Source organism: Ovis aries, chromosome 2 (genome assembly GCF_016772045.2).
Source record: "Ovis aries strain OAR_USU_Benz2616 breed Rambouillet chromosome 2, ARS-UI_Ramb_v3.0, whole genome shotgun sequence".
In the NCBI taxonomy this organism is placed as follows: domain Eukaryota; kingdom Metazoa; phylum Chordata; class Mammalia; order Artiodactyla; family Bovidae; genus Ovis; species Ovis aries.
The window spans coordinates 58,542,098-58,552,635 of NC_056055.1; positions in this window are offsets into that span (position 1 = coordinate 58,542,098).

Genomic DNA, 10,538 nt, shown 5'->3' on the forward strand with positions numbered 1-10,538 from the left:
CAAGAGAAAGAATCAGAGTAGAAGAGGTGTGATGCCTGGGAGTCTTGGGAGGAGAGAAGAGATGAAGAAGGGGGGTGAGTGTAAACCCACGCCTCCCCAGCTGTCTTCAGACCTCTAACTTCCGTCAAAGACATTTCCATTTGCCGCGGGAAGGAAATGGTTAACAGGGGAAAAGAAGGGGGAAAAAAATCAGTGCTTGCTTTCAGGCATTGTTTTCTTTTTTCTTAGAAAAAATTTATCCTAAGTAAGAATTTTAACGATATGCAGAAATCATAGCTGTCTCGCTGAATCGCTGTAGGACTGACCCCCCTTGACAGTTCTTAAATTATTCAGCTATCAAGGGCCTGCTAAACATTAAATTAAGCATCCTCTCTCCCCTGTCCTAAACCATTAAGTTATGCAAATGCACAGATAATGGGGCATATGACAGCTGGAGGCATTAATCACGCAGCTCTGTCTCTGGGCTGTTGTTATGTAGAAACTGCATCTGCCAACAGACCGAACAGCCACAATTAGATCTCACTTAATGGAATGAGGAGACACTACCTAGCCCTCCATGCTCGTGTTAGGTTGTAGACCTGGGAGTGAATAAGACACTTGGGAGAGCTGCTGGCTCTCATCCTCCCTCTCCCCTTGCTCTCTTTTCAATACCTGCTCCTCCAATTGAAATGAAAAATTACCTGTAATTGTTATCATTTGCAAACAAAACCTGTCAGAAGACAAACCTGCTGTTTACAATGGATGTTTCTGTTGTTCCCCAGTAGGGCTCTTTGGGGAATTTCCCTGATTTTTTTTTTTTTTAAACAAATTCTCCATCTTGGAGAAGAGGCTGGGGCTTGGGCAGAAGAAAACAGACCTCCCATCACAGCCTCCAGATGGCTGTCTGGGAGGCCAGATTGACTTTCCCCACAAGACTGTTTGCTGGAACACTCACCAGCTTACCTGCCTTGCTCCCACTCATACCTTATCGTACGGGAAAGAAGGCAGACAGAGACTAAGCCAGGGTCTCCCCACTGTAGTAAGGGGTGAATTAAATGGGCTGGGAGACATCCCACCGTCTTCCCAAGAACTTTCATTGTGCTTCTTCATGATTTAACACTCAAGTCACAGCATATGTATTCTTCAAAATCCAAGTTGTTAAGCATTTATATGGCAGCCAGTTGCTTGTCTTTTGTCTGTTCAGTGTTTGGAGGTTTTTTTAGTGTTATTTTGGAGCTCTAAGGATAACACTGATGCCTTTGTAGGAACCATCTATATATATGCAGATATGCAACTCAACACAGGAGTTGAGTAGACCTGTCTTCTTTTTATACCAAAACACTGATTTCCAACTGGTGTCTCAAGAACCCTGTGGTTCTACAATCCTTCTTGGTAAGTAGGAGGCCCACTGTGGGAGAGACAGATGATCACCATCCTCCCCAGCACCCAACAGCAGCAGGAGCACTGCTCGACACGACAGCTGAGTACATGAAACAATTTTTTAAGTCCTGTTTAAAAAAAAAAAAAATGTTTGGGAAACCACTGTTCTAAAATAATGTCATGGAGACATTTAGACTTGGTCCCTGGCAACAGTCATTCGATCTCAGAGCTGTTCTTCCTGTCTGCTGAATACAGAATCACTAAACTGCAAACAATCAATGGTACTGTTTTCCCTCCTTTCCTTGAAAGTTCTCCAACACTCTGAGGAAGACTACATGTGTTTATGAGCCAGAAACCCAGAGCAGAAAGGAGGAGTGATGATTTGCCAACTGTAGAAGCCAGCCTGTCCTCCTCTTCCACCTCTCCCACTAGCTATGCTAACACCCATATCACACCACTTAGCTCTGAGCCGGGTCAGCACACCCCTAACTTCTACATGCAGACAGAGCAGATCTGTGCAGAGACAAGGAGCAGGCCAGCTTGGGGGAGTCCATAATCATCACGAAGGGGGAAACTCCCAGGTTTCTGAGTAAGACTGAGTTCAGTCAGCTCAAGCATCAACAAAATGCACCGTATTCTTTCCAAGCCTTCCAGGCCTGCCTATTCTTTACTGTCTTCTCCTTAACCTTCAAGTCTTCCTCCCAAGGCCCCGCAAACCAGGGCAAACCCAACCACAAGGATTCAGGTACTTCTGGCCTCATCTGGAACACTGGCCTGCTGAACTCTGCTTCACCCTCCCCTACTCCATCTTCCCACAAGTCCCTTAGTGCAGCAGTCCCCAACCGTTTTGGCACCAGCAACCAGTTTCGTGGAAAACAATTTTCCCACAGTCCTGGGAGACAGGAGATGGTTTTGTGATGATTCAAGCACATTCCATTTATTGTGCACTTTATTTCTATTTATTACATCAGCTCCACCTCAGATCATCAGGCATTAGATCTCGGAAGTTGGAGACCCCTGCCTTAGTGCCTCAAACACAAAGCTGTGTGGCTTTTCCCCATTTAGAAGTCACAGCTTTGGTGACATTACTCTGAGAGCCTTCCCTGACCTTCCTCCCCGACCCATGCCTCATGAGCGTAACTCACACCTTCTTCCACACTCATATCCCAACCACCCACCCATCCCACCCCCAACCATTACTTGTTTGTAGCTTTTGCACTAGGTTGTCATGTATTTGCACGTCTGTCTCCATCAAAAAACTCAAGATCTGGATGAGGGCAGGTTCCAGATCCACTCACTGTTAACCGTTGCCTAAGCCAGTGCTTCAATGTTAAGGTGTCTCAAATCATGAGTTACCAGGATCTTACTTGAAAACCAGACTGATCCAGCAGGCCCACAGTGGGGCCTGAGAGTCTACACTTCTAACAGGCTCCCTGAGATGCCAATACAGCCTGTCAGTGGACCACATGTCCAGTAGCCAGGCCCTAAATGACCTTCAAATCCGGTCTCTATGTCATATTCCCAGTGCTCGGTACATAATACAAGGTTTTAACAATTACCTCTCCCAACCAGTTGTTAGATGATGAGCTGATAAGTCTACTAAGCCCATAGCAAGATACCATTCTCTTGGGCTATTTGTTACTAGAAACAATTCAGGTGCGCAGACAAATGGATCACTAGTCCCCTGAGGGTTCACCGGCTTACCTAAACAGGAAGCTGACTCCTCCCTCCACACTCCCTCAATTCAGTCAACCCAACCCTGTTGCCCCCAACAGGTCCAGCACAATCTGTTTCTTTGAAGCATTAGTACTCAAAATCATGTGAGTAAAAGTCATGCTATCCACGCATCCCTTCCCCTGCTCATTGCCCATCTTCCCACTGAAGGGCCAGGTCCATGGAAGCATGTCTGTCTCTCGCTCCATAACTTCATGAGTGCAGAACACGCCTTGCATTTAAGCATCAAAAATGCCCCCAAACCACTGGGGGTCCCAGTGGTATCCCGCAAATTCCCCTGGGCCCACCTCGCGTTTTTGTGTGCAGACTTTTGAACCACTCTTGCTCTTCTTCCTCTTATCAACACTGAATGACTCCATAAGCCAAAAAGGCAGAAATGCCATAGGAAAAACTATATTTTCACCCTGGAACAGAGGCAGGATTTATCTGGAGAGCACTCTGTCATTTTTTAACCTCAGTTGGCTTTTTAAACATTAGAGTCCTCTGGAAATGCTGATTTGCATGAAAAGCAAACAAGCATCCTCTTTTGTAATGATCTTTATTTCTGAGGACCCTTGTACCCCCTGTGCTGTTAACATGTGCTCTGAGGCTGAGGAAAGCATTCCATTTTCGTCCCAATGCTTCAATCTTCTAAGGAAGCTATTTAAAAAGAGCCAATCCATGAAGATTGGCTTGGGGTGGGGGGTAAATAAAGCTGGAACATGACTTCACTAAGGCAGCTTTGAAATTCAGAACAATACTTAACACTGAAGCTGGGGAGATTTGCATTTTCTGCCACTAAGAACTGGGTTTGGATAAGAACACTGGAAGTTTTACTATTTTCCTTAAAAATTCAGTTACACAATTATCAGAAACTGTTCAGCTAGAGAAAATCGAGAAGGAGGGTAGGAGGGACAAGTATAAGCCTCTCCACCCTCTACTCTGAATTTCTAGCTCTCTATTTTGTTCAGAAGTATTTTAGGAGTAACTGACAGGAACCCACCTCATATCAGCCTAAGCTGAAATATAGAAGGAATTCATTGGCTCATGTTATTGTTAAGTTCATGAAAAGATATAGCATTAGGCACAACTGGACCCAAGGTCTCTACAAAGGTCAAATGTTAGAAGGTCAGTTGTTTTTAAATCCTTCAGCAAAGACATGTGAAATCATGTCTATGTTGGTTCAGCTTCAATTCTAGGGACAATCTGTAGCCCTAATATTGATAGAAACATATAAAAAAGGGAACCTACAAGAGACAATGACACACACTTCAATTATCCAAATTTCTATCAACACCAAGGCTTTGCCAATTAACAGTGAGACTAAGAAGATAGGAGCTAATTAATTAACATGATGAATGTTAAGAATGAGTTATTAATGGTGGAGTTAAAGATATTCAAAACTATGCAGACGAGCAAGTATTTGAGACATTCCTCCCCCTGCAGGAAAAATGCTGGTGTATCATTTCTGTGAGACGTAGGGTTTTTACCCACAGTGATCCCCTCCCAGTGCTTCATCCCAAACCAGGCATGTGTCAAGCTACAGGTCCGGCAGATTTCTGGTTATTTAAACAGATCTTAATGGTAGCTCAGCGGGTAAAGAATCTGCCTGCAATGCAGGAGACCTGGTTCAATTCCTGGGTCAGGAAGATCACCCTGGAAAAGGGATTGACTACCCACTCCAGCATTTTTGGAGCTCCCTGGTGGCTCATCTAGTAAAAAATCTGCCTGCAATTTGGAAGACCTGTGTTCGATCCCTGGGCTGGGAAGATCCCCTGGAGAAGGGAACAGCTACCCACTCTACTGTTCTGGTCTGGAGAATTCCAAGGACTGTATAGTCCATGGGGTCACAAAGAATCAGACACAATTGAGCGACTTTCACTTTCACTTAATGGAAAAGAATCCTGCCTCTAAGATATCATTATCTCTGCCTCAGTCAGACCTTCCAAGCAAAAACCTTGATGTGGTCACTCTGCAGACACAGGATGGACTCTTAGCCAAAATTGCATTTGGAGGTCAAGACTGAAAAATAGAAGACTGGCTTGCCTTCTTATTATGTTTAGGGGATGGGGCTGGGGACAGCATTTGCACAAAGAAAGAGGCTTGAGTGGTTTGAATCCACCCCCCACCCTACCCCGGCAACAAAGGAAGGAACACCCAGGCTTTCTGACCCTTACCCACATGTGCAGAAGAGGAAGGAAGGAAGCTAAGAAGTTGTCAGAAAACATCTAAAAAAAAAAAAAAAAAGGAGAGCAGCCTCTTTACTGCAGACCTAAAAGAAATCAAGATTTCTAAATTGGTAAAGCTAATTGAATACATCAAAGTATGTGGCTCCTGCTCACACTTACATGCACTTATTAGCTGTGTGATAACATTTTTGGGAGACCTGCTTTCCTTATCATCAGGAAGTAAGGTTAGAGGGCAGTCAACCCTACCCATCTTAAAACATTTTAATGGTTAAAATCACCAGTCAAAAACCAGCCATGGGCTTCACATGAGCCACTTCTTTCAGGTAGCTTTACAAGTCCCCTGCTTTCCTTTATGTCACACCCATTTGCAGGCAGATTCTCTGCAGGTGGTGACAAAGGTCAGCACACTGGCCACACAATCCCAGCCAATGGACAGGTCTCCATTCTGACAAAGTCATATCGGGCCAGGGTCACATACCTGAACTGGAACCAAACCCCTGACGTCCACCCTGGGAACAGACACGCGTGCATGCGTGCACCCATGCACAGACACACACACGTACACACGGGCAGTAAATATGACTGTGCAGACAGAATCAGTCCTGGCAGAGAAGAGTTTAGGCTCCGAGGTTTGGAGCCCCTCTCACCCAGCATCTCATGTGACCCAAGGAAGCTTTAATTATCCAGTGGCAGTTTAGCCATATTCTTGCTTCTCCCTTTAAGGCTTCCTTCCTTCAAACCACAATTTCCCACAGTGGTCTTCTGCTGATCACCTTGGAAGTTTGGGAAACAATCAATGGATTAAACAAAGTCAAAATTTTTCCTTCTGCAGTAGTTCTGAGGGTCTCACCGTGCTAATGAGCACTGTGAACCACTGAAAAGAAAGCAGCATGCCACTTCTCATAGTGGGCCACCAAACAATTTGGTTCCCCTCCACTACTCTAGGAGGAAGATCTTCTGAAATGAACCCCATGGAAAGTGGTTTGAAGAAACACTGTTCTCCAGAACTAACTGGCTTTTCTTTTCTTTAGATGTGGAAAGATCTATACACAACAGATCTCATTAAAACTTTTTCTTCTTTAATCTACTGCAAGGTTTGATCCCTGACTTTGCCCTTTATTGACTGTGTGACTTTAAACAGTTGCTTCAGTCTCTGAGATCGCTTTTCATCCATCAGATGGAAATAGTACCTACCTCTCAAGGTTATTTGAAGAGTTCAATAAGAACAAATGTAAAATGTCTAGCACTGTACTTGGTACATAGCTGGTGTTTAATCAATGTGCATTCTCTTTCTTTATCAAATGTAACAAATCCTTCTGGGAGAAGCAGCCATCTCTCTCTATAGCCCACAACGCTGGCATGTGCAGTGTCCAACACGGACTTAAAATATTTTCTAAATTCATGGATGAATGAACCACCAATGCTCTGCTTGACCCTCATCCCTGAGCCACACAAATCCAGGGAGGATGACCCATGACAATGTGATGATCATAAAATCAAAAGAGTTCTGGCGCTTACAACTTGATCTCTAGTTGAAAAATTTTCACTGAATGTCATCCCTCCATGCCAAAATAGATAATTAAAGAGCATGGCAGGGAGGTTTAAGTGTTCCAAATCTTTGCTTAAGGACACTGATGACACGATGTTGCTTTTCTAGTGTAGGCAGATGGATAAACTAATGCAGAGAGCATTAAAGCAGAGAGAAAAATCAGTACACACAGGAAACCCTGCACTTGAACCTTGGAACCAGACCAGAGGGGTTTGAACTGGAGTCTGGTCAAGTGTGACCTTGTCCTCCTCATGTCTCAGTTCCCTGTCTCAGCACCTGTTTGTAGGGCTATGGTTAGGATGTAAGCTAATAAATGAGATGTGCTCAGAGCAATGCTTAGATCACAATAAGCACTCAATAAATACTGACTGCTATTACAGTCGCAGTAATTGAAACTGCTATTAATTCCTCATCAGAAACCCACTGCAGCCCTGTTTCAAAAGGTTTCTCTCACTTCACTGTCCTAATCTCATGGGTGAAACAGGAGAAGAGACTCAGCAACACAGAAGGAGTTACTGAAGAAACTTTATTCGCAGAACAAGTGTGAAAATTTTTTTATTGGTATTAAAATGGAATTTTCAAGCTGTAATACCAGCTCAAAGGGAAGTAGTTACTGTAATGATGTACTTGGAGCCACATGGCTAGTTAGCACCCTCTCTCTTCAATGGGGAACCATGAAATCTATTATGTTCCCTTAGGAGGGCAGTTTTCAACGAGAAATTGCTACATTTGTAAAGAACATATTGACCATGATGAAAGATTTTATCCACATCTACACAATGATGACAAAATTGGACATGACTGAAACGTTTGGGCAGCCCAATTCTCGGGAACAAAAGGCAGAAACAAATGTCATGACACCCATAAAAATGCCTTGATGTGTCATAGGACAGCAATCTGAGCCTTTAATTCACATTCCAGTGCAGATGGCCTCAAAGGTGTTTAAGATCAGCGGTTTTTAAATTTTATTTTAGCAGAACAGCCCTTTTCTCAAAATCTTACATGGAACCCAAATATGTAAATAAAAAAAAGATACTGCTGGGCCACTCTAGGTTGAAAACTGTAGGATGGCAGTTCTACCCAGCAGTGGCCCCTGAGCTCTTCAAAGAATTTTCCTGGCTCTGTGAGATCTCATGAGCCTGTCTCATAAACTGATACTAAATTGGAGAAGATCAGACAGAATGAAGGAGAAGGTATTACAACAGAAGAGATATGCAATTATCCCCCAAAGACCAATCACTCTCTAAAGGGACTTTACACTTATTGGAGCCTACCCAGTTCTAAACCACAAAAGACTTAATGGTATCAATTTTTTTTTCCTTCAACTGGGTAAGTGGGGCTCTTGAGGAATATTAGACCAGCTTTAAGCAAACTTAAGAAACATTTTTTCTATATATTTCAGTTGTCGTTTCAGTAAATTTGGAACCTGTGCACTAAGGACTTTCTCATTCTAGACCTGGCTTTCTCAACCTCAGCATTATCTCCATTAGGAGCAGGATAATTTGGAGGGTGGAGGTAGGAGCTGTCCTCTGTGTTCTTAGATACGTACCTAGATGCCAGTAACAACCTCCAAGTTATAATAACCTAAAACATCTCCATTCATGACCAAATGTCCCCTGGGGAATAATATCCCTCCACCCCGTAAGAGTTCTGTTCCACATTCACCCCTTTCAGACTACTTTTCATAGTGGCAGGAGAAATTCTGAAGTCCTTCCATTCATTCATTCAGTCATGTAGTAAACATTTCTGAGCACTCACTGTGTGTGCATGAACTTACACGGCTCCATATGGCCTTCAGAGGGTGCCCTTTACAGCCTTAGCCCCACCTCCACTGGCACTTTGACCCGCAGCCTTCCACCAGCTGGCCATCATGTAATAACTGAAGATTTGTTCATAATCTTGCAACTTCGTGCTTGCTTTCTCCTGTATCTGAAATTTCTTTTCTCAATACATCAACCTCCGTGAGAGTCCCTTTTTTAACTATTTAACAAAGCTCCCTCAATGCCACATTCCGAGGATAAAGTTAGTAACCATACACAATCCCTGCTCTGCAAAGACTTAGCCACCAAATACAAACACAAAGACCTATGGCAGTTGAGGGCTGACTCATCTGCTTCTGCCTAGAGGCTGAAACTCCTTGAGGCACGCCTATATGCTCAGCAACCACCACAACTGTTAGAAGAGTAACTTCAGCAGGATAAAAGTTTCCTACACTCTTTTAAAATCTTGAGGGCCACAACAGTACCGTTAAATGCCATTAGAGAGGATTTTAAAAAGCAGAAAAACAATCCAAGAAGGAATATTCAATAGGAAAAGATACTACAACTTCTTATAATTCATTATAAGGACAGCAAAACATCAACTGATATTAAATTGGAGAAATGGGTAATCAACTAATTTCAGTTCTACTGATTTCAAGATTGCTGGAGAAAAAGAACCATGGATGAAGCTAATTTTGAGCCTTCTCTTCAAGAGCTTTGTATCAGCCAAATGCTGTGTATTAGGCTAAATTTCCGCTGGCTTTTCTAAATTTGTGTCCAGACAAATTGCAAACATCACACCATCCAGTGGTCACTGTGAGTCTGCTTTTCACAGGCTGATTGATTTTTATAATGTTCCAGGCAATTTCAAGTTGTCAGTAAGAACTAATTCTGTCTCATTACTGCCTTCACTCTTGGCAGCTCTGTGACCACTTATTGGTTTTTTGTCTTCATGTTCATTTTCTCCTGCTAACTCTAAAGCCTGATTTTCCCTCTCTAGCCCCATTCAAGGTCTGAAGCTGTAATCACAAGGAGCACCCCCCCAGCACAGTTACAGGTGTAAGCATCAGCCCTTCTCATGGGCTCCAAAGTTGAATCCTAAAGCCCCAGACCCCATGAAACCTCCTGTCAAACCTATTATGGCCTGTAATACTGTATTACTTAATCAATCCAGCAACTCTGTAGCTGCAGCCCTTTCTCGAGCTGATATTAAGCCAACTTGTCAATCTGTAATTGTGGCGTTCCACACACTCAACTTACACAGCTAGGAAATAGAAACTGGCTCTGACACGATTCTCTGGGTATTATCACACAATCTAAAATAGGAATCACTTATGAACTCCTTTGCTCAAAATCCATATGGTGGGTGAAGACTCAAACTCATGAAATCTCAACCAGCACATATTATAGTGGCCAATTATTAAATTTGTAGGACTAGTGGGGCTTATGGACTCAGAATCAAATTATTGCCATTAAACAGAAACATAGGCAATTACTCCCTTTGTACCACACATACTTCTTAGACAGTGGAAACTACTGTTAAGACCTGTAATCAAAATAAATTCTAGCATAGCATGCAAAGTATTATAAACAAAATGCTCTGTGGCTTCTCCCTAGCTGATGAGAGCTATGTTTTAAGAGGAAACAGCAAGTCTTTGGCAACATTACATACATTACATCTTACCCACATGATTGTTGATGTTGTTTAGTCTGAAAGTCACTGCCACTCTTTTGTGACCTCATGGACTACAGCCCCACCAGGCTCCTCTGTCTATGGGATTTTCCAGGCAGGAATACTGGAGTGGGGTACCATTTCCTTCTCCAGGGGATCATTCTGACCCAGGGATTGAACCTGCAGTTCCTGCATTGGCAGGAAGATTCTTTACCACTGAACCACCAGGGAAGCCCCTACCCACATAATTACTAAGAACCAAACCTTCTTTGGGTAGAGCCAATAAGAGGAATAAA